The 21,640-nt window shown below is 37.0% G+C and overlaps 1 pseudogene; it reads left to right on the top strand.

The window, feature by feature from the left end:
* The first annotated feature begins 7,837 nt into the window (after positions 1-7,837).
* LOC143549364 (transmembrane 9 superfamily member 9-like) lies at positions 7,838-20,274 on the top strand (annotated as a pseudogene).
* The last annotated feature ends 1,366 nt before the right edge of the window (positions 20,275-21,640 follow it).

Here is a 21,640-nt window from a genome sequence, read left to right as displayed (position 1 = left end):
GTTTCAGTGGTGATCAATCAAACTTTATTATCAAAAACTAGTTTTGATAAAAGTTAGTAAATTAATTAATCCGTTTAACTAATATAAAACGCAACGGAATAAAACGAGTAATCAACTCCACAAATAAAACTCGACAGGATCTGGTTACAAAACCATACGAGCACGGATAAATAAACAATTTATATTTTAACTACGGATGAGATAAAATCATATCACGATTAATGATTAACCGATTGAAACACCGAGGGGCTAAAAAGCCTTGCTAGGTGATGATACGAAACGAAACCTGGTGGTGGTGGTGCACGGTGGCAGCCGGCAGCAGTGGAGGCTGAGAGGCAGCGACGGTGGGACGGCGGTTGGGCTACAACGGCTAGCAGCAGCGACGCAAGGCGTGGTGACAGCTGCGGCGTTTTCCGGCGGGTAGGATGGAGGTGGCCGATGGCAGTGGTAAGGCACAAGGAATGATTGGAGAACTCTTTTGGTGGCCACGTTAAAACTTTAATTCCTTGATCATTAGGTTATACTAACTAGTTAATCATATACTAGTTAGTTGAATTGGCCCCCAAGTCTATAAAAGCCTATCTCATACTATTAACCTAGTCCATGTTCATTTATTAAACTATATGAACATTATAAACTCCACTGAATCAACGAGGGTGCCACAATGTAAGAGTAAGGAATCTCATCTTTACTACATACAACTCCCACTGAACTTCAGAATATTCCCAACCAATGTCTTTATTGCCGGGTAGTTACGCGACAGCAGTTGACATCGGTCAAAAAATAATCTTTTGTAAACAAAAGTAATAGTATGCATCTCAGGTCAGAGGATATTGAACGAGTATACCAAAATCAAAACATCTTATGACTATGATGCATGAAGATGGTTTGACGCGAGTTACATCCAAAGTCTTTCATAATGAGGTCTGTGAATTTGGAAATTGTAAGTGAACTCCTTGAGTCCAAAGTCAGAATGGTCTTATTTCAGAGTCGTTCCCACGAGTCTGGCAGACTACAGATAATTTATAATACAATATTCATTGATTAAACGTATTAAAATTTGAACACAGTTATAATAGTCAACGTTTGCATTTAACCATTAAATCAAAAGTGAACTCAAAAGTGTAACTGTTTAAATGTTCGTACATCCAAATACTAAATCAAAACAAATGACTAGCTAACCTAAGACCGATAGCATCCATGTGTTGATCATGCTTGTCCTAAGTCATCGGCTTAGTGAACGGGTCTGCTAGGTTTTGATATGTGTCTACCTTGCTTATTATGATGTCTCCTCATTCCAGTATTTCTTGTATAAGGTGGAACTTCCTTAAAATGTGCTTGGTTCTAAGTTGAGATCTGGGCTCTTTGGCTTGAGAAATGACACTTGTGTTATCACAGAACATCTCGATTGGTTTATGAATACTCGGAACCACATCGAGGTCAATGATGAATTTTTGTCATCCAAACAGCCTCCCCAGGAATTTGATGCAGCTATATATTCAGATTCGGTGGTAGAGTCTGCCACTACACTCTGCTTGGAGCTTTTCTAGTAAATGGCTCCTCCATTGAAAGTGAATACGAAACCTGATTGTGAGCGAGAATCATCTCGGTTAGTTTGGAAGCTAGCATTAGTGTAACACTTTGCTGTGAGCTCTCCACCTCCTCCAAATATTAAGAATATCCTTGGTTCTTTTCAGGTACACCTTAGAATGTTCTTTATTGCAGTCCAATGGGTAACGCCAAGACTTTGCTGAAAACGACTGGTCATGCTTAAAGCATACGAGATGTCAGGTCATGTATACCATAGCATACATGAAAGAAACCAATCCCTGAGCATATGGAATTGTCTGCAAATGCTTAGTTTAAATGTTCTATGAAGGAGAATGTGATTTGTTAAGCATGGTTCCTTTAGCAATAGGAACACCTCCTTTCTTGGAGTTATCTAGTCGAGAAGCATGCCATTACTTTGTCTATGTATGTACTTTGACTTAGCCCAAGAAGTCGCTTAGATCTATCTCGGTAGATCTTGATTCCTAGATTATAAGCAGCTTCACAAAGATCTTGACTTCTTTAAGCATAGTAATATTTTTTCCAATGATAAGTAAATCATCCGCATACAAGATGAGGAATGATATAGTGCTCCTCACTAGCCTTTCTGTAAACACAAGGCTCATCTTCCTTTTTATTAAAACCAAACTCTTTGATTTTCTCGTCAAAATAAAGATTCCAGCTGCGAGATGCCTGTTTGAGCCAATAAATGGACTTATTTAGTTTGCACATCCTATTAGGATATTTGGGATGACAAAAACCTTCATGCTAAACCATATAGACATCTTAAGAAAGGTGTCCATTGAGAAAAGCAGTTTTGACATCCATTTTCCATAACTCGTAGTCATAATACATGGCTATGGAAAGCAATATCCTTATCGATTTGGTCATAGCAACGGGTGAGAAGGTTTCATCATATTCAATTCCTTGCATTTGAGTAAAACTTTTCGCAACTAGTCATGCTTTATAGGTCTGTACATTTCCATGCATGTCGGTTTTTCTTTTGAAAATCTACTTGCTCCCTACTGTCTGACCTTCGAGGGTAGCTTAACCAAGTTCCAGACTTGATTGTCATGCATAGATTGCATCTCGACGTTCATAGGCTCTTGCCATTTCTTAGATTCTGGATCTAAGACGTAAGATTTGTAGTTAGCATGTTTGTCGTTAGATTTAGCTACTAATAGGACTTCGAGTCCATACTAGCCATAGGTATCTATTTGGTTTTTTTCCGATTCCTACTACTTTTGTGAACGCTCGTGTTTATGTCTGATGTATCATCAACAACATCTTGTTGATCAGACATTCCGATATCCTTAACGGTTGTTTGTGGTTCTCGAATTTATCGATAATATTATTTCCAGTTCCTCGTTCGAGAATTTTATTCCCGAGGAAGTAACCCTTCCTTTTGATAGAAATCAAATTTGTATTAGGATGGAAAAATAATATCCGCTTTGGTTATAGTATCCGACGAACACAAGTTTGACGCCGCGAGGATCGAGCTTGTCACCAGAATCAATGGTGGCATACACATCACATCCTGATACTCTAAGGTAAGACAAATTGGGTTTACGCCCATGCCATATCTCATATGGGGTTTTGTTTACCTTTATAATCGGAGTTGGATTGACAATGCGAGGCGGCGGTCATAAGGGCAATGCTCCTAAATGACTGAGGCAAGTTAGTTCTACACATCATCGATCGGACCACGTTTAGCAAGGTTCGATTTCTCCTCTCAGCTCATGCCATTATGTTGGGGTGTGTCGGGTGGAGTAAACTGTGAAACAATTCCACGTTCTTTTTGATGATTGATGAAATCTGAGATGAGATATTCTCTACCTCGATCTGATTGAAGTACTTTAATTGTTTTTATCGAGTTGGTTTTCCATTTTGTTTTATAATTCTTTAAACCTTTAAAAAGTTTCATGATTGTGTTTCATAAGATACACATAAGCATATCGACTGTAATCGTCAGTAAAAGAAATGAAGTCTCTTTCATGATTTCTAGACATGGTTCTGAAAGGCTGCAAACATCAGTGTATATAAGCCATAGAAATGTATCATTGATGCCAGATCTGATATGTTTTGAAAGATTATATATGTTATTGTTAATTTGAACATCAATCTCATAAATACGGTTTTCGAGGTTCAGCCCTCAAAATAATAGACATCATTCAAGTAGGCTGGAAATAGTAATACCATTAAAATCGTACTTAAATCCTTGTTAAAAAAGTAATGAACTGAAATGATGTTTTCTGGACAATCCAGGTGCAAAAAAACAGTTATTAAAAGTAACTACAAAGCCATATAAACACGCAAAACGATATGTGCCAATTCTGAGAACTGGGACTCTCTTTCCATAACTAACGATGAGCTCTATGTCGCCTTGTTTCTACTTCTTCCAATTTTCAGGTTCCTGTAAGACATTAACGATTGTGGTAACCATATCCAGTATAAAATACCCATGTGTTGCTGGAAACAGTGAAAAGTTCAATAACGTAAATAGAAATACCTTTAGAGGAGCCTTCACCATTGGCCACCTATATCTTCAGCTCAGCAGATAGTTGGGACAATCACGTTTCCAGTGTCCCATTTGTAGCATTAGTGCTCCTCTGGAGGTGGCGGGTGGTATCTTTGCAACATTTTTGTTAGTGTTGGTGGCAGACTTGGCAGCATCAGTAACCTTTTTCTTTCCTTTACCGTTATAACCCCGATACTTGGTTTTGGGCTTCTTGACACCAGCAGACCTAACCATCAAAACTTGATTAGTATTATTTGGAATATTCATCTCGGAAGTTTTGAGCATTCCATAGAGCTCCGACTCTTCACCCAGACATTCATATTTAAATCTATTACGACTAGTCGTATGTAAGAGCTGGGGAGAAAAGTCCGCTGCCATTTCATTTGAAAGGGGATAATCTAAGTTTTTTAAGTTGGTCGATGTACCGTTTCATTTTGACAACATGCGCACTAACAAAGGATCCATGTTCCATTATGCAGCTTATTAGTTGTTTCATGGAAACGAAGCACTCTTGACGTGCTTGTTTTTGGAACATGCCCTTGGGCTGCTCAAGCATCTCATAAGCACCTAAATCTTCCAAGCCCTTAGCGAGCTCAGAGGACATGATGGCTAGAATAATACAGGTGACTTCTACAAAGTCCTCATTATGCTTTTCAAGAGTTCTTCTAGAAGCAGCTTTAGCTTTTTCAGCTTTAGCTTTTTCAGGCTTGGTGTCGAATCCGCAGGGGAATCAGTGGAAAGTGCTAATCGAGTTTAATTCTAAACAACTAATTTACTAAACGGACAGACGATGTCACGCAGTTTCAAAGATTTGTTAAACGAAAACACTAATGAATTGATTTGTAAACAATTATAAAAAGGGTAACCAATCTCTAGGTTTCAGGTTTTGAAGTAAACTGGATAAACGATTAAACTTATTGAATTATAACCTTTGTTTGAATCAATAAACCAAGAGACTAGATGTTTGACTATGTTGATTGTTAGAACTTAATCCAATTGATTGACACGGCTAAATAATTATCTAATTGATTATAAATCTTAGGTAATGATGAAACATTAGTTCTATGGTTAAAGATAACTAGGCCAATGACACTAAGAACTCAATCCTAATTGTTGATGACCAAAATCATTAACTGATAAACTTCAAATATCATTGATTACCCAAGAACATTTTCAAGTATACAAACAAAATCCAAAAGTTAAGGTTTTAAAGTACCACAAATCCAATGAACAACTTAACCCTACACCCGAAGATGGTCACTAGTGGATTAGCCCTACATATGCATCTTCAATGGCTTCTTTGATTCTTGAATAGATGATACCATGGATGATTCGGGTGATTAGGATGTGTTAGGTGGTGGAGAATGGCCTTTAAATCGTCCAAGGGGGCTAGGGTATGAAGCATAGGCGGCCGTAGGGTTGAACCGGGCTTAAAATAGTCAACAAAAACCTAAAAATCGCGTTTTTTCCGCCCAGGCCACCGTAGCCTACGGTCTCCCCACCGTAAGCTACGGTGGGGACCAGTAGCTTACGGTCATCAGACTCTGCTTTACGGTGACAGCCCCCTCGCACTGTTTTGCCCGTAACTTCTCCGTTATAGCTTCGTTTTACGCACCGTTTTCGGCCACGTCTTTGTCTTCAAATTTTTCTATCATTCCATGCATAAAATCTTCATTTCCATTTCATCTCATATGTTCCAATTTAGCTCCTTTTAAGCCCCTGTAAGCTCCACTCACCTGTTGTGTCAAAGACATAAAAACACATAAAATACACAATATAACTTACTTATCACACATTATTTCACCAACACATCAGAGCCTATTAGCAAGACCGAATGGGTCATGAGGTCACAACACACAAACAACCACAAGTATGGACTTGAGTGCATCTAGTAATCGTCTTAAGCAACTCCCGCTGACTTCACGATTCCTGTTTAGCTTCCTTGGTCTTTGTCTTCGGGTCTTCATTTATTACATTATTTATAAAAGAAATACAATATTACAAAAAATAAATACATAAAGGAAAAAACCCTAACTATTACAACTTTGAACCATCAATATGACCAAAATCATAAAAACCAAATTATCACAAATAACCACAACACAAGGTCGGGACCAGTTTTACATATTATATAACAATCACAAACACTAATCGTGCAAGCTTTTGGTCAAATAAAACAACTAAAATTTTTGGACCAAAAATTAAAGTTGCCTAAAATAAAAATATATTAGAAACTATAAAACTAATTAAAGTTTGTAATCTAATTCCGGTTAAAAGACCGGTACCGACTCATACGTTGTAACCAAGGCTCTGATACCACTGTTGGTTTCAGTGGTGTCAGGAAAACTTTATTATCAAAAACCGGTTCCGATAAAAGTTTGTAAATTAATTAACCCGGCTACTTAATATGAAACGCAGCGGAATAGATCGAGTAACAACACCAAAATAAAACCCGACATGACCCGGTTACAAAACCATACGAGCACGAAAAAATAAATAAACAATTTATATTTTAACTACCGATGAGATAAAATTATAACACGGTAATAATTAAATGGTTGAGACACCGAGGGCTAACAAGCTTTGCTAGGTGACGATACGAAGCGAGACCCGGTGGTGGCGGTGGGACGTTGGCAGCTGGCAGTAGCGGAGGCCGAGAGGCTGGTGGCGGTGGGATGGCTGGGCTGGGCTATGACAGTGGCAGCAGCTGCGGCATTTTCCGGCAGGCAGGAGGGAGGTGGTCGACGGCTGGTGGCGAGACACAAGGAATGATTGGAGAACTCTTTTTGGTAGCTAGGTTAAAATCTTAATTCCTTGATCATTAGTTTATACTTTATAGTTAATAATATACTAGTTAGTTTAACCGGGCCCAAGTCCATAAAAGCCCATTTCATCATATTAGCCTAGTCCATGTTCATTTATCAAATAAATGATCATTATAATCTTGTTAATAATTATCAACACCGGTTAACTAGTTTAAGCGGTTTTATGCTCGTTACCCAGTGTGTAACTCTCACGTGTCATAACTCGGTCTGTCGCGTTGACTTAATCGAACTGGTTCATAATATGCAACATTAGTATCGAGAAAATGGAAGAAGTTGTATGTTTGAAAGAGTTAGACGATTCTTCTATTCTTTTTCCCTAGCGTAGAACTTAATAATTTACGCTAAAAAGGTGTCCATGGGAGAAAACTAGAATCAATTTACACTATTATATCCCGAGAGTGCTTTTTATGCATGTAATGCACTTTTTTACCCCTGGAATGCATGTGCTTTTGGCACCTATATATGGCATATATATCACACGTAATTTATGTTGTAAACTAATTTTGAAATGTGTTAAAAGAAAGTTGATTGGGTTAAAGAGACGAATTTATTTAGTTTTATTTTGTTTACTTTAAACAGTTTATTTGAGTTTGAATTATTTTATGTTTATTATTTAAAGAGGTTCGAGTCATAGTAGGATTAGATTTGGTTACTTATTCATCAAGTTTTTTCTAGTATAAATAGAGTCTAGGATAATTGTAATGTGTGGTTTTTTCATGATAAGAATTATAATAAATAGATATGGTGATCACGTCTGAGATCAATTAATATTCGTGTTTTTGTCTGATTTTCAACAATTTACAGCTAGTCATGCAACACGTCTTGATCTCATTGGTCTACATTGTCGGCACTCCCACAAGCTCACATGCCTTTTCTTTTGATATAGAAAGTTTATGCCTATAACTGAAACTATTTTAGTCCATATTCATTTAATTTGGTTAATTTGATGGGTTATCCAAATTCTAAAGGCCACATACCATTGTACCCCTTTGACTTCCTTAAGGTTGGTGATGATGTAATTTATACAAGTGTTATGCAGACCAAGGACGAGAAATATTTTATCAACAACCACTTATCGTTCATTGTCAGCTACCACCCATGAAGTGAAGACTTAGGCTCTGGAAGAATCGTCGGGTTTGAAGCTAAGGCTTTCAGGTAAATTAAAGTTTGTCATGTCTGACAACATATCTTCTTAACTCTTAACCATGTGCAAAAATAGTTTATATGCTAGCCTATATAAACCAGACACCCCAAAATACAGGTGCGTCCACATATACAAGAGACTTTGTAACATGATATATAGTTAAATCGTCACAGTTCAAAACTTTAACTGAAATAAAACCTTAATAAAAGTTCTATCCTAGAATGTCTTACTGTCCCTCCAGATAGCCTCAGATGCCAAATCGCCATCCACCTAACTCATCTTTAAACGCATACTAAAACGAGTTACCTTACGCTGAGAGTTTATCATAAAAGCGTTTGAGAAAACTTGTATTAGATGCTCAATAATCATAATCGGTAAAAAACACTTATTATAAATAAAAAGTCCCTAAATACTCATGTCCTTTCAATCACCATCCGTGCACATTAAGCATGGTAATTTCTCAAACCAATTCCCATTACATTACACATATGGCACACCCATGGCAATATCTGCCCATGGTAGTGTTAGGTTTCAGTGATGATCAGTCAAAATTTTATTTATTAAACCCGGTTCAATAAATGTGACAAATAATAATTAATCGTATTAATTAATAAATGCGCAGCGGAATAAAACGAATAATCAGCACCGAAACTGACCCGACAGGATCCGGTTACAAAGCTATACGAGCACAGTAAAATATATACAATATATTAATGACTACTGATGAGATAAATATCGGTTAATGAACAACCGGTTGAGACACCAAGGTTCAACGAACGGTGCTAGGTGACGAACCCAAACACGGGTGACGGTTGGCGGTGATGGCGCGTTGGCGGCAGAGTGGCGCGAACACGGCAGCAGCACCAGATCAGAGGTGGCAGCAACAGCACGACAGCGATAACGGTGCGTGATTTGCTGTAGCGGTGGTCGGTAACGATCTCGGCAGTTGCGGCTGGACTTTTTCTTGCGGCAGATTAGTTCTAAAACCAAATCATGTTTCATGATTTGTATTTATACCTCCAGTAGTCTTGGAGTAATCTCCAAGTTTAGGTTATTATTATTTTAAGATTATATTATAATCTTATTATTTATAATAAATCCTAACCGGGTCCAAGTCCAACTCGTTCCAACTCTCGTTTAAAGCCCGAACCAATATATTTAATCAGTAAATAAACTTTATTATTTACAACTATTATAAATAATAATTCCGTGTAATTAGATTCGTCATTTACCGGTTTAAACAATTTAAGCGATTTTAGTTCGTTGCCCAAGGTGTAACTCTCATGGGTCGTAACTCGGTCGGTCGCGTTAAATTAACCAAACCGATCCACTATTTCCAACAGTCTCCCACTTGGACGGCTTTCGGTTAAGTTCCTTAACACAGACAACCAACGGTGCTCTAGCTACACATGGCTGCCCCAAACAAGTTATGACACTTTAAAGTCATTAACCAAAATATCTTGGAATACACTATTGCAAGACAATGAGCTTATGGTAATCGTAGTCATCCATCCTTTCCGTATAAGACATCAATTGAAACAATGAGACATGGATCAGATTCAATCTCATATGGCGTTCAATCATTATAGTTCTCGATCTAGAATTAAAGTGGTCCAATCAAACACACAGTAAGTTTGGGTGAGGCCTCACACTTCACCAATTGAATCAACGAGGGCGCCAAGATGTTTAACTGTTACATATCATGTAAGAGTACAGAATCCCATCTTGATTACATACAACTCCCACTGAACTTTAGATCATTCCCAACCAATGCCTTCATAGCTGGCAGTTATGCGACAGTGATTGACACTGATCAAAGAATAACCTTTAGTAAACGAAAGTTCTAATATGTATCTCAGGTCTGAGGATACTAAAGAGTATACCAGTATCAAAACATCTTATGACTAAGATCCATGAAGATGATTTGATGCGAGTTACATCCAACGTCATTCATAATGAGGTCTGTGAGTTTGGAAGTCAACTCCTTGAGTCCAAGTCAGAATAGTCTTAATTCAGAGTCGTTCTCATGAGCCTGACCGACTACGGATAATTTAGAATACATTATTCATGGATTAAACGTATTAAAATCGAACACAGTTATATTATTCTACATTTTCATTTAACCATTTAAATCAAAAGAGAACTCAGAAGTATAACTGTTTAAATGTTCATACATCCAAATACTAAATCAAAACAAACTACTAGCTAATCTAAGACAGATAGCATCTCTGTGATGATCATGCTTGTCCTGAGTCATCGGTTTAGTGAACGAGTCAGCTAGGTTTTGATCTGTGTCTACTTTGCTTATTATGATGTCTCGTTGTTCCAGTATATCCCGTATATAGTGGAACTTACTTAGAATGTGCTTGGCCCTGTGATGAGATATGAGCTCTTTGGCTTGAGCAATGGCTCATGTGTTATCACAAATTACGTCGATCGGTTTCCAAAAACTTGGAACCAGATTGAGGTGGGCTGTGAACTTCTTCATCCAAGCAGATTGTGAGCGAGAATCATCTCGATACAGTCTGGAAGCTTAGCATCAGTAGTAACACCTTATAGTGAGCTCATTTTCCACTCCTCGAAACACTAAGAACATGTCCTTGGTCCTTTTCAGGTACCTTATAATGTTCTTCATAACAGTTCAGTTGGCAATGCCAGGATTCAGCTGAAAACGACTAGTCATGCTCAGCGCATACGAGATGTCAGGTCTAGTACATAAAATTGCATAAATGATAGAACCAATCGCTGAAGCATATGGAATTGCTTGCATGTTCTTAGTTTTAATGTCCATTACTGGAGATTGCGATTTGTTCAACACAGTTCCTTTAGCCATGGGGTCGGCTCATTTCTTGGAGTTATCCATTGAGAAGCGTGTCATTACCTTGTCTATGTATGTACTTTGACTTAGCCCTAGAAGCCGCTACACCTATCTCGATAGATCTTGATTCCAAGAATATAAGTAGCTTCACCAAGATCTTTCATTGAGAAACAAGATCCCAACCAGTGCTTAACTTCCTTAAGCATAGGAATATTGTTTCCAATGATCAGTATATCATCCACATACAGGATGAGAAATGATATAGTGCTCCCACTAGCCTTTTTGTAAACACAAGGCTCATCTTCATTTTTGATTAAACCAAACTCTTTGATTTTCTCATCAAAATAAAAGATTCCATCTGCAAGATGCTTGTTTGAGTCCATAAATGGACTTATTTAGTTTGCACACCTTGATCAATTTGATCATAGCAATGGACGAGAAGGTTTCACCAAAGTCAACACCTTGAGTTTGAGTAAAGCTTTTCGCTACTAGCAGTGCTTTATAGGTGTATACATTTCCATGCATGTTGGTTTTCGTTTTGAAAATCCACTTGCTCCCTACTGCCCAACATTCGGGGGGTAGCTCAACCAAGTTCCAGACTTGATTGTCACGCATAGATTGCATCTCAGCGTTCATGGCATCTTGCCATTTCTCAGATTCCGGATCTAAGATAGCAGATTTGTAATTAGTAGGTTCGTCGCTTGACTTAGCTACTAAGAGGACTTCGAGACCATCTAGATGCCATAGGTATTTAGAATTTGGTACGCAAGTCCTATTACTTCTGCGTACGCTTGTGTTTATGTCTGATGTATCAGCAACAACTTGTTGGTCAGACATTCCAACTTCCTCAGCGGTTGTTTGTGGTTCTTGAATTTCTTTAAGATCGACAATATTATTTCTAGTTCCTCGATCGAAATTTCCTTATTGAGAAAGTGGCCCTTTCTTTTGATAGAAATCAAATTTGTATCAGGATGGAAGAAATAATATTCGCTTTGGTTAGAGTATCCGACGAAAACAACTTTTATGCCGCGAGGACCGAGCTTGTCATTAGAATCGCTGGTGACATATGCATCACATCCCCATACTCTATGGAAAGACAAATTGGGTTTACGCCCATGCTGTCACACCCCGACCAAAGGCGGTGAAATATGCCGAGGTGTAACGATTGTCCATAAGCACATGACACTAATTAAAGTGACAGTATTTAATAAACACATTTCATTTCACAACATCGAAAATGTCACATAACAATTATCCATAAAATAACCATAAACAAGATATCACAAAATATGACAAATTTGATATTGTTCATTTTTACTAATAGCCTAAGGTCTTTGATGTCGTTTTCTTCAAAATCATAAATCAACTAAGATGCAAACCTACAACATTTCATAAAATAAAGTTTGTCAACACAAAGGTTGGTGAGCAATTCATAAGTTTAATCATATTAGTATATAATAAAGATAGCCACAAAACTTGCATACGAAACGATAAATAAAAGTGGTAATTTGGATAAATAGATATCGCTAAACACATTAGCGACACCTAGCTATAAGGGGATGCCAAATAGTCTAGGATTTTATAGTTATCGTTAATTGCATTACGTTAACGACACCTTGCTATAATGGGATGCCAAATAGTCTAGGATTTTATAGTTCCACCAACCAAAAGCGATAAACACATAGGCATATAAGCATAGAACACCAAATCGAGCAATTATTTAGGTATACAACTACGTTTGTGGTATAAGATTCAAATATAAATCATTTTGTTGAATAAGTATAAAATGTCACCCCCAAAATAAAAGATGGAAAATGGGGTATGAAGTACTCACCTTCAAGCAGTAAACTTGAAAGATGATAATTTGGAGATTTGTCGGAACGACGAGTTTAACGCACAATGCCTAAAAAGAAAAGAAGTCTTGAATTTAGAAAGGTTGTCTTGAAGGTCTTTAAACAAAATAAATGTTGAGAAATGTAAATAATTAAAGTTCAAGGTTTTAAAATATAACTATTTAAGAATTTATAATAATAACCCTTTAAAGATATAAGTTTGCTCGAAACCGGGTTAAAGTATCTAACCTTAATATTTACTCAACCTATGTTAAGTAATAAGATGGATAAAATGCATGAATGCAAATTCCTTTAGAATAAGGATACTAAAACGGTTTTTTTTTATTGAGTGTTCGGGTTGTCGGTTCGGGTCTTGATAATTGGTCAAACCCAAAATAAACTTTCCAAAATATTGAATGTTATGAGATAACTCAATAAAATTTAATAAGACTTAACCAAGTATGTAGTTCCATTGTTTTAGAACTAACAATGCACGCTAAGAGAGTGTTCGGTTTTGTCAGTCCAAACTTTGTTATGAGATCAAGTTGGATCCAACATTTTCAAGTACTTAAGAAAATATTTAAAAATCAATTTGTAACTATTTTTAAAGAAATATACAAGTCTTGATGGCTAAAAAAAACACACTTGTGTGTCTTAAGCGAGTAAGAATCGGTTTGGTTCGGTTTCCATCTCACAACAAGTTCATAGATGGCTTCCACATGTCCAAACACTAAAGAACTTGTATAATGATGTACAAATAAAAAAATACCAAAAGTTAACAATAAAGTCTTTAAACAAAAGTTCGGTTTTCGGTTCGGATCGTGTTTCGGGTTAAGACCGAGGTAAGATTCTACAAACCCATAACCATAGAATTTGTAAAATTGATTTTAGAAACTTAGATCTAACAATAAGCATGTTTAAACAATTATTTAACAAAACAAGTAACAAAGTTCGGTTTACAGTTTAGAGCTATTTACGGTTAAACCGAAGCATAGACTCTTAAAAACCCATAACCATGGAACTTGTAAACATGACCAACAAACTAAAATAAGCAAGATTAATATGTATGAACAAGTTATATAGATGTGTATATATCAAGGACACGAAGTCCTCCATGAAGCCTTGCCTTATGAGGTCCGAAACCTCACCGACCGGAATCGGAGAAGTAACTACCAAAGGTAAACAAGGGGTGTATATTATATATATGTTGCAGATCGACACCAGCAGATCGAACCATTATGACCCCTGTTCTTGGGTTTAGGCTTGACGACACCAGCAGATCGAACCATGAGGACTTGATTGTTTTTCGCGGGAATATTCATCTCATCCGTCTTGAGCATTCCATGAAGCTCCGGCACTATCTTCACCCAGCCATTCATATTGAAATTTATTATGAACTGGTCGTAAGATCTAGGAAGAGAGTTCAGGATGAAATCCGCTGCCATTTCACCTGACAGGGGATAATCAAGTTTTCTTAGTTGTTCGATGTACCCTTTCATCTTGACGACATGCGCACTGACAGGTGATCCTTGTTCCATTCTGCAGCTGATAAGCTGCTTCATGGTGTCATAGCGTTCTTGACGGGCTTGTTTCTGGAACATGCCCTTGAGTTGCTCCAACATCTCATAGGCACCAAAATCTTCCAATCCTTTAGCAAGCTCGTAAGACATGGTGGCTAGCATAATACAGGCGACTTCAGCAGAGTCGTCTATATGCTTGTCAAGAACCTCTTTGGCAGCAGCAGTATTGTTTTTAGGCTTGGTTGGAACAGATCCATCGAGAACATAGTGCTTCTTTGCCATCTTGAGAACAAGTCCCAAATTGCGGTGCCATTCAAGAAAATTGGTGCCATTCAGCTTTTCTTCCTCAAGAATAGCTTTGAGAGTGAATGAGGAGTTATTATCAGTTGCCATCTGTTTAAATAAGCAAAAGTAAATTTTAATTAGTATTTTCGATGTTTTAATCCTATTATCAATGACCCAATAACATTAATAAAATAGGAACTTGAGAATCTGGCTTCCAGTTACTAATGGCAGCTGTAGCACACAACATTAGTAAGTGGTTAGGCAGACAGACAACGATTGCCAATTGTGAATAAAGCACAACTCTCGGTTATGAGGCCTATTAAGACAACATTTGTCTAAGTAGATACGTTTAGCCTCATCTATGCCCACCTTAGTCTCCAGACAGCTGTAGCACGTAACAAGAGAGTAAAGTAATAGTCGCCCTAGTATAGTCACTTGTGAAAGGGCCGGATGTGTCAACGAAACCCTTTCACCTTGAAGGAATAGGCTAGAAATCAAGTGCGGTGCTGTAGCTCCAAACACTTGAAGTTTTGCAATATGCCTCAAGTGTGGCTTATAGTAGGATGGCATAGACTATTGATTTTAAAATTGGATTAATTTTAAATATTACCAAATAAAGTAAAATTCCAGTTTTACTGTATTAATCGGGACAACTTGATGAACTTTTTCATCTCTCAAGACACTCAGTTTTATATAACCTATTAAAACTAAGTTTGTCGCGATATAAATAACCAACTTTAAGTTAATAGTTACCTATTAAGTTATTGGTTTTGGAAAATCAAATTTAGTTTAATTTTGCAAAGCATAATTGGTTATAATTTGTTTTAAATCAAACTTTGTTTTAAAGACAAAATTTGACAAGTTGTAAAACCCTTTTAGAACTTGTTTTATTATGATTGTTTTTTAATATTTTAAAACTCCTTTTAAAATATATATATTGGTGTGAGGTTGGTTATTATATACAATTATAAAAATAAGCAACCACAAAAACAATAAATAAATATGTAAATCTAAATGGCCTATAATTGTTCGATCTTGCTAGAGCCTATTAGCAAGACCGAACGGGTCACTGGGTCATAACACACAAACAACCACAGGGATGGACTTGAGTGCATCCAATCATCGTCTTGTGCAACTCCCTCTGACTTCGTGATTTCCGTTTAGTTTCATGGTCTTTGTCTTCGGGTCTTCGTTTATTACAATCTTTATAAATGAAATACAATATTACAAAAATAAATATAATAAAGGAAAAACCCTAACTATTACAAATTTGAACCATCCATATGGCCAAAACCAAAAACCAAAACTTCACAAACAACCACAAACACGGTCGGGCCAGATTTACATATTGCATAATGAACAACCAAAATTCGGTCAAGCTTTTGGTCAAATAAAACAAAATAAAATTTTGACTAAAATATAAAGTTGCCCTAAAATTAATTGGACCAGAAACTTTAAAACTAGTTTAAAGTTTGTGCTCTAATTTCGGTTAAAAGACCGGTACCGACTCGTACGTTATAACCAAGGCTCTGATACCACTGTTGGGTTTCAGTGGTGATCAGTCAAAATTTTATTTATTAAACCCGGTTCAATAAATGTGACAAATAATAATTAATCGTATTAATTAATAAATGCGCAGTGGAATAAAACGAATAATCAGCACCGAAACTGACCCAACAGGATCCGGTTACAAAATACGAGCACAGTAAAATATATACAATATATTAATGACTACCGATGAGATAAATATCGGTTAATGAATAACCGGTTGAGACACCAAGGTTCAACGAACGGTGCTAGGTGACGAACCAAACACGGTGACGGTTGGCGGTGAAGGCGCGTTGGCGGCAGAGTGGCGCGAACACGGCAGCAGCACCAGATCAGAGGTGGCAGCAACAGCACGACAGCGATAACGGTGCGTGATTTGCTGTAGCGGTGGTCGGTAACGATCTCGGCAGTTGCGGCTGGACTTTTTCTTGCGGCAGATTAGTCCTAAAAACAAATCATGTTTCACGATTTGTATTTATACCTCCAGTAGTCTTGGAGTAATCTCCAAGTCAAACATTAGGTTATTATTATTTTAAGATTATATTATAATCTTATTATTTATAATAAATCCTAACCGGGTCCAAAGTCCAACTCGTTCCAACTCTCATTTAAAGCCCGAACCAATATATTTAATCAGTAAATAAACTTTATTATTTACAACTATTATAAATAATAATTTCATGTAATTAGATTCGTCATTTACCGGTTAAACAATTTAAGCGGATTTTAGTTCGTTGCCCAAGGTGTAACTCTCACGGGTCGTAACTCGGTCGATCGCGTTAAATTAACCAAACCGATCCACTATTTCGAACAGGTAACAATGCCATCACCGCCTTGAGATATGACGGATACACTCACAGTCCTTCTCGTCTCTAGTCTAGATGTGATCAGCATCTTACAACTGATTCCCAATAGTTCATATATTCTCAATCTCAACAATCACTTTTCAGAGCGATGATAACTTTACCCATAGGACCTTGCTTATCAATTCTCTGATTTCCATAATCATTGGTAATACCTTGTTAACAATATTCTAATGCACTTATGCAAGTTTATATATCATGACTTTTACCATCCAAATCTTAGCCCCTATTTATAGTATTATCACCATCCCACACATAAGGTTTTATATTCATTTCATCTCATTCCATGCTGCACCATAACAGCTTGCACCCATCACATCTTGTCTCACCATTATCATGTTTCACAAAAAATCATGATTGTAACACATATATATAAGCATGACTACACATTCATATTCAATTATTCATGTAAACCCATGCCCAAGAACCATCACATTCAAATTCTAAGTGTACAACCGTTCGAGTTTGGTTTGGGTTTTTTTAAAAGCTTTAATCTTTATATAAGTGTTCATCCCAAAAAACGTTTATCAAAAAGAGGGATATGTGAACTCGCCTTGAATGTCTAGATATTTAACTTGCTTCTAGTTAACGCTTTCGGGTCTGAAATCACCCAACTATTGCTTAACTCAATGCACAACCCGACACACGTCCACTTTAAGCATTAAACTTTAACGGTGCCTGCTTGAATGCTCTTTTGCCCTTAATATTGGTGCTCCGGCTTGTTCTTGAAGCATCTCGATTTCTTGAGTGATGTAATCCTTCCCTTTAAGTCTTCCATGGAAACCCTCATCATTTTCCCTTGATTGGATGCTTGAAAACTTACCCGAATCATGTAAGCCGTCACCATTTACCACCTTGGACCGTGGTTAACCCCATTTTCTTGTCCGAATAGCCGTCACCACAACCGCTCTCGCAATGGCGAAGCTTGGGCTTAGTCATAGTATTGATTGAAGTCACGGACCCAATATCTGGGGGTGACAATGCTCAATACATATAAAAATTTTCGAACAAAATCGTAAAAATTTAAATTTACCATACTAAGCGGAAAATGGCAGTGACCGTGGTTACCTGGGTCCCTCTTATACTGGGTCCCTCTTATACTTCACACCTGTCCTCTCAACCACTAAGCACTGCATGACACCCTTTGGTTGCATCTTGATCGTTCACCGAATTTGGTGCAACCCAATTCGGTGCAACCCCAATAGCGTTGTTTTCTTCCCTCACTAACATGCCTTCCATCTCTGTCCCATAGAAGTCTTGATGTCCCAATAACTCTATTTAACAACCTGTTTAATTGAATTTGATTTAATCATGAAGCCCAAACTATACCACTAGTTAAGTACTAGTTAGCCACATAACTATTTGAATTTTGTTAATTTACCAATTTATGACGCCCCTAAAACCAAGTGTCATATGTATTTCATTTATATGATTCTTTGTATGACCAAAATATTAACTTTAAATATAATTGATTATCAATGGAACCACGATACTAGTTTGGCCATGTGCGATCCGGACGCAAAAGGACTAATTACAAGCTCTAACCCTCCACAAGAAGTTGATGACAAGAAGGATATCTTCTTCACTTATGATGTTGAGTTCCGGGTAAAATTCTAACCCGTGGGTTGTATTTTATACTTTCAAATCATTAAGTTAAAGGACTTGATATATAAAACTTTTTAAAATTAGTTTCTTGAAAGTAGTTAGATTTTCATAATCAAAACTATGCTTGCTTTTCCATAATATTTCATATGCTCGCATTTAGATAATAATTCATACCGGTGATTTGACTAGCATCAGTTCTAACTTTCACATTCGCTACTAAAAGCAATCCTAAAATAATGGAGATGTAACTCTGGCTTTCCCTAATTAATAAATGAATGATTTTCATTTCAATCAAAATAGTGTAAATAGTTTTGAAATGACATAAACGGAAGATATGGTAGGCGGAGTTACTTCTTTGTTAGAGTGAATTTCTTTTGCTAACGAAAATAAAAGTTCGAAGTGTCATTGTTCAAATTGTTGGTATACATTATTATCGACCTATGAATAATGGTTTTGATTATTAGAAAATAATTTGTCTTTTATAACATCATTTTTCAGAAACCCAAACAGAATTTTGGAGTAACAAGTTTGTAGCCTTAACTGGCTCGTTTGTCCGAGTTGGATATGCACGTTTGCCAAGTCTAATTTTTGTCTTTCATTATTGGACATGCATGTAGGAGAGTGATGTCAAGTGGACATCAAGATGGGACACTTATCTTCTTATGACTGATGATCAGATTCCATGGTTTCCAATTGTGTACTCACTTATGAATGTGCTACTTATGTCAGGCATGTTGGCGGCGGTCATGTTAGGAACACTTTACCATCGCATTTCCAACTACAACCAGTTAGAAACCCTCGAGGCCCAAGAAAAAATAGGTTGGAAACTAATTCACATGAATGTTTTCAGGCCCCCGGTTAACTCAGAACTACTTTGTGTTTATGTTGGAACCGGTGTCCAGTTCTTCGGTATGGTAGTACTCACCATAATTTTCGGGCTCCTAGGGTTTCTTTCCTCTTCAAACACGGGCGCGCTCATGACTGACATTGTCCTTCTTTGGTCTCTAATGGGAATCTTTGGCGGGTTCGCTATGGCCTATCTTTATAAAACATTCGAAGGATCCGAATGGATAAAAACCACCTTAAAAACCGCATGCATGTTCCCGGGACTAGTTTTGTGCATACTTTTTGTACTAAATGTTGTAATATGGAGTGAAGGGTCATGGAGAGGCATACTGTTTGGTAACATGTTTGATTTGGTGTTTTTATGGTTCGGTATTTCGATCCCACTCGTTTTTATCGGTAGTTACATTGGTTTCAAGCAACCCGAAATCAATTATCCGGTAAAAACTAATGAAATCCCAAGGGAGATCCCTGAACAACGTTATAGTTCATTCATGACCATGTTCTTCTTGATAATGATCGTTGGAATAATACCGGTTGGGGCAGTATTCAACAATATGTTTTTAACATTCACTTCAATCGGCTTACTCTGTTCTACTACACGTTTGGTTTGGCGGTCATTGTTTTGATCATAATATGTGCCGAGGTCATGATCATGATGTGTTATTTCCACCTATGTGGCGAAGATTATCGATGGTGGTGGCGATCATTCCTCACATCGGGTTCTTTAGCCTTTTATTTCTTCTTATATGCAACATTCTACTTCGTAACAAAACTTAACATCACAGAGCTTGTACCTGGTATTTTGTATTTTGGGTATATGTTGGTTGCATCTTGTGCGCTTTTCGTGTTGATGGGTACGATCGGTTTCTTTGCATGTTTCTGGTTCACTCGGCTTATTTACTCTTCACTGAAGATTGTTTAATTAAGCCTACAAGGGGGATGTCTGGTCTGGACTAGAAGTTTGCTCATTAATATGCGATATTGTTATGTTGTAAAATTGATAATAAAATATGTTTGTGTTAAAGAAAAACAACTTGTGAACAGTTTAATAACAAGATAAAATGATGTTCTTGCAATATTGCTAGCCAAAACTATTAATTATATTTAGTTACTATCATGTGATATGATATTTATCTTTAAATATGTTTGTTAGTCATTATACGTACTAGAAATATAGACATTTGTGTTCCAACCTTCCAGCCAATGCGTTTATCGCGTATAATCGGTTCAAACAACGCAACATCAGTGTGAAGGGAAAACTTGGAAATAGAGACTCTACCGGTAACAAAACCGAAATTCGCACCAAGTTGTGAACTAGGTTGGCTTGTACAAACAGCAATAATAAACGATTTAGAGCTATCGTCTACCTGAACAAGACCTGGTATAAAACGTAGGGTATGTGTGAGATGTCCATGATCATAAAGATTAACCATCTGAGCCTAAATAATAACCGGAATAGAACCAGACGTAGATCAGAATCATCATCCTAAATCTGCAATGAGAGATCTAGTGCGAGTTGTTTATCCATGTTTGCTGACATTCGTTTCTTCGTAAGTACTGGCATCTGATCATTAATCTTGAGCATGGTTATGATATTATCCATGATTTTATGGATTAGCATTTCGCCCGCCACTGACGAAAACAAATCAATCAATGTATTAATGAAGTGATTCAATAAAACTAAGCATACCAACACAAGAATTATAGAAGTCGCGGCTCAGATTTTTTCATTGAATTCACAAGAATTTGTTACAGAAAGGGAATGAAGATGGTAAATCAGATGGTTCACACATTCAAGTTGAACTTTTGCTAACACTTGAAATGGGTTGTTGCCTGTTTGGTTGGGTTCATTGTGGTGTCGTAGATGTTAACTGGGCTTGTACCGATGATGTTTGTAATTGTGTAAATGTTGCTGACTTAAGTGTTATTGTTTTAACAATCTAATGTCAAATTGAAACCGAAAGTATGAATCCGATGCATTAAGAAAGAGGAAAGAAAATAAGTAAACGAGATGAATCACTAAAAGGGTTTACAACATGAGTTTTGGAAAAGCGTCCGAACTTTTAGTTTGCTTGAGGCCATCAAATACGTTGAGCCACCCCTGAAGTTATTGGAAACTATTGTCAAGGCAAGGATCAAGGCACATAATCCTCATCTATTAATTTAGTCAATATTGTTTGATTGTAATTTCCTTGATTTATGTTGTTGCCTTTGTAACTCTTGTATTATAAATTACTTGTATCAATGATAATTCATGTGGTGAATTTATCTAGTCATACATGGTATCA

This window comes from Bidens hawaiensis, unplaced genomic scaffold, assembly GCF_021521415.1.
Source record: "Bidens hawaiensis isolate Kalapana, Puna unplaced genomic scaffold, B.hawaiensis_p1.1 tig00015550_1, whole genome shotgun sequence".
Lineage (NCBI taxonomy): Eukaryota > Viridiplantae > Streptophyta > Magnoliopsida > Asterales > Asteraceae > Bidens > Bidens hawaiensis.
This window is presented reverse-complemented; position numbering and strand designations above follow the sequence as displayed.